We start from the raw sequence: 4,804 nt of genomic DNA on the forward strand, positions 1-4,804 counted from the left end.
AATTTTTCAATTCCTATCAATTAATTTTTTCTGACTTTTTTTTTTTTTTTTTTTTTTTCTGATTACAGAAATGTATAACAATATGGGACCGCAGCCTGGGGTGCCAAGGCCACCAACAAACACCCAGCCCAGTCCATTTGGGAATGCATTTTATGGAGCTGGTTCAGGTCTTATCCGAGTGGATTGGGTGCATATGGAGAAAAAATATTAGGATCCAGCTCTGAGTATGTACAAAGCAATGTAAGCAGCTAACCAAGGCTTTTGTTTATTGGAAATACCATTCTGGTCTAGGCTGTGGAAAATGATATTTAATAAGCTGAATGATGTTACTCAAAAACTGAATTATATGGAGTTGGCAATTCAAGTTTCATATTGTTCAGAAACATGCTCAGACAATAGCTTCATACAGTCTGTTGGAATGTTATTGAATGGTATTCACACTGTAGCTGACTGAATTTCATAATTAGACCTTTGCTTTATAGAAAAAAATTATTTGGTGACTCGATATTTTCTTTATGCTGTTTAAATAGGGTAAGCTTTGTGTGCCCTGAACTGCACAGGGCCATACGATATGAGGCATTGACAGGTTTTATTAATGCTGTCCATAAGTTCTAAATTTGGTTTCTTTCAGGCACCTTATGTAAATTCATTAGAGACTTGCGGTAAATACTAATAATATGTGTCATAAGGAACACACAATTACATATGATCTCAAGCTAATGTGCTGGTATGCCTAGGGATGCTGTCTAAATTTTGCATAACCAGAATCTGCCTTTGTATCATTGATTCTGCAATGCAATAGTCTTTCTTTTGCAGTTTTAAAGTAAGATTTTAGGCGTTTTGTTTATGACTGACATTTTGTTTTGGATGTACAGATAAGTAGGTACTTCTCTGACCCTCAGTATTACTTTCAACTGAATGACCAGTATGTAAGGAACAAGTTAAAGGTTGTTCTCCTACCATTTCTCCACAGGGTAAGCACTAAGTCTTTTCTTCTGTTTGACAATGGCTTCTATTCCCTTATGCATTGCAGTAATGATTTATGCTCACCTGTTCTCTCCATTAGGCCATTGGACGCGGATAACTGAGCCTGTGGGAGGTAGACTTTCTTATAAGCCACCAATCTATGATATAAATGCACCAGATTTGTACATTCCATTTATGGCATTTGGCACCTATGTTATTCTTGCTGGCTTAACATTGGGTCTTCAAGGAAAGTGAGTGTGATCATACTTTTCAATATTAAATCGCTGCTCTCTTATTGTTGAGTCCCTTTTTATACGTAGTCTTTTGAGCGCTTATCTGCTTTTCAAAAATGCTAATTGAACAGAAACTGTGACGCGGCATAGCCAGGTGCTGTTGTTTGTCTTGAGAAGTAAAAGAAGAATTATGTTAAAGACTGAAAGTTAAAAAGGCTTTCTAGTTTTAAATTGCGTACTATCTGAAGTTATGTTTTCGGTAAATCAATTTCCTATATGACATGAAGGCAACTGAATGAATTATAAATTAGGGTAGCACAGCTGATATAGACCCCTCTGCCATTGGTGTCTACTATAATTATGTCATACTAATGCTTTCTGTTTTGTTTAGTTATAGTCTAGTCAACTTTCAGTGTAATGCTGTGATACCAAAATCATCCCCACTTAAGAAAATTTATTAGCTCACTTAATTTTTGAATTTGCACTGTTTTCTATAACTGTATTCATATTCTGCCAGGTTTAGCCCAGAAGCTCTAAACTGGATGTTTGTCAAGGGATTGCTTGGATGGTTTATGCAAGTCATGCTCCTGAAAGTAACTCTGCTTTCGTTGGGTAGTGGGGAGGCACCTTTGCTGGACATTGTGGCATATGCTGGTTATGCTTTTGCAGGAGTGTGTCTGGCTGTTCTTGGGAGGATCCTGTTGAGTTACTCTTACTATTTGCTGATTCTCTGGACATGCATGTGCATGGGAATCTTCTTGGTGAAGACGATGAAGAGAGTCCTCTTCGCTGAGATGAGAAGTCATGATTCAAGCAGGCATCATTATCTCCTGATCTTTATTGCTTTTGCTCAGCTCCCACTTTTCTTGTGGCTTGGCAACATTACTGTTAACTGGCTTTTTTAAACTGCATCCTTATATACTGTAGTGAGAATCAATTCTGTCCATAGCTGCTTTTTAAATGTTTCAGGCAATTCAGTTCTCAGTTGATTATCCTGTTATGTTGCATTCATTATAGTCTTATTACTGATTATTATTCTGCTTCTAGACTTAGCAATGATAAATTTTCTTTGGATATTTTGTAATGGAAGAAAATTGGAGATCCAAATTTGTTAATATGAGGGATTACAACACTTGGAGGTATAAAACTATCTTTTTGTTTTTTCATTGAATGGGTGATTTTTTTTTTTATTGAATAGGTCAAATTTGTAGTTTTTTTTTTTATTGAAGTGGCTGAACTTTTGGATTTTATTAAGAGAATTAAATTTTTATTATTTTTTATTGAAGATTATGAACAAACATAGTTAGAATATATATTTTTTTTGTTTTGTTTGAAAATAAAATTATTAGTTTAACACTTCTAAAGGAATACGGTAAAATTTTAATCCTGTTCATAGAGTGGTACGAAAGTTTGATAATTTTAATATACAAATTTTATAGTTTTACCTTTTTTTCGTTAAAAGAGAGAGTTCGATATTTCAATAGAAAAAATTATGATGGTTTGATTTGATCCGCTGTTGCCGTTCTATTCAACATGGAGGATTATTTAATTAACAAGAAAAGATGAAGTATCAGGGGCTAATAAGCTTGTTTCAGGTAACCACCCAAGTGCTTTTGAATGCGCGGAAATCTTCAACCTGAGGCATCATGCTGCCTCGGGGGTCAGTCTATTGCCTAAGAATGGATTTGAGTCGAATCAAATTTGAGATCAGTTTATGATATCGAATTAAACTCAAATTGAACTTAGTTTAGTATTATAGTAGAGCCAAAATTAATCAAAAGAATGTTATTTTAATATGTATTGATCAAAATAACATTGTTTTAGTAAATTTGAATCAAATTTTTTTAAAGTTACACTTCAAGCTTGAGCTTAAACTAAACAATATAAAACATTTAAACTCAAGTTCAAACTCACCTATAGTAAATTCATTTTACGCTCATTTAAGTCATACTGATAATCTAGTTTAAATCAGTTCTGCATGAATCAATCCTACAGTAGAGCTAAAATTGATCGAAAGAATATAATTTTGATGTGTATTGATGAAAACAATATTGTTTTAGTTAATTTGAATCAAACTTTTTTAGACTCGCACCCTAAGCTCAAGTTTGAACTGAATAATATAAAATATTTAGACTTGAGTTCGAACTCGCATAAATTAAACTCATTTTGGGCTCGTTCAAGTCAGTTCTGCATGAATGTACAATAACTTTTGCCCACTATGCATAATGTTACATTTGTAGGACACCCTAATCAATTGTTTCATCCTAATTCTAGCATTGATGGTTAAGTTGCCGGTGGTAACTAAATTGGTCTGTGATGTGTATCATTTCCTTGTGGATACAGTGGAATTGAAGAAGAGTTGTGGCTCAAGTTTGATTGGCTGTTGCACTCAACCCGACATGAACAATCATGCTTGCACTTGAGTTTAAGCTGTGGGTTAAGATATTATTGAATTTGAGCTCAAGTCATAAGGGTTAGGTTTGAGCTCAACTAAAAAATTTATTTTCTTAATTTTGAGTTTTTCTAGTTTCTATTTTGTGTGTGCATATATATATATATATATATATATCAATGAGAAATTGAATTGAATTAAAAACAGTATTTGCAAAAATCTCATATTGGAAAAAAAATTACTTCACATACCTAATTACAAAAATTACTTATTAGAATTTTGAAACTTTGACAACTCATTTAAACTATTATAAATAAGATTATTCTTTTCATATACAAGTTTACTCTTTTTATTTTATAATATAGTAACTTCATTCCAATGTTTAATTTTATTTGAAAACATAAATTTAAAAAATTATAATTAATAAATTTAAAATTAATAATTAAATTTAAAGAAACTTATACCACCGAACTCAAACTCGATTTGATTTGCATATTTCAATATTTCTTAAAAATAATTTTTTATTTGTACAACTATCATCCTGAATCAAGCACTTGCATAACATCTCTCTAACCAAGAGGTATTTATTGTTGATTGAGTACTGATATAGTAATTGAATTTGTATTAGTATAGTATATTACGTATTGTGTTGTATAAAAAAGAAAAATTTTTAATTATTATTTTAAAACATATGCTAAACACCTTTAAAGTAATATACTTTTTTTTCATATATATATATACACACACACACACACACACACACACACTACGTTATCATTTCTTTAAAAGAATATGTCAATTTGTATCAATAAAATTATCGATAGAGAGTAATATGCATTATACCATATAATATATTAATTATATTATATTAATTTTTTGTACACCCTAAAATATGTATTATTTTTTTATTTATATTATTTCGTATCATACAATACTAAATACTAATAACAATTACTACCATCAGGCCATTATGTGTATAATTTTTTACTTAAAATTTAAACAAAGTAACAACTTGACGTTGATATTGATTGTACTCGATATATAACTAATCTAACATGCCAATGCCAAACTAATATTTCCACCTTTCAATGCCATATATTCCATTAAGGGTGTGGTAGTTTAGGTAGACCTTACAAATATGCAAGTTGCGTTATATGTGGGTTGGGTAGAAATAGGTGTGAGTAAAAAATGAGTCGAGTTATATGAATAATGA

At 31.4% G+C, this 4,804-nt stretch overlaps 1 pseudogene; it reads left to right on the plus strand.

The window, feature by feature from the left end:
• Positions 1 to 47: 47 nt before the first annotated feature.
• Positions 48 to 2,191, plus strand: LOC123208152 (annotated as a pseudogene).
• Positions 2,192 to 4,804: the final 2,613 nt, after the last annotated feature.

The sequence above is a fragment of the Mangifera indica genome, unplaced genomic scaffold (assembly GCF_011075055.1).
Source record: "Mangifera indica cultivar Alphonso unplaced genomic scaffold, CATAS_Mindica_2.1 Un_0144, whole genome shotgun sequence".
NCBI classification, from domain to species: Eukaryota; Viridiplantae; Streptophyta; class Magnoliopsida; order Sapindales; family Anacardiaceae; genus Mangifera; species Mangifera indica.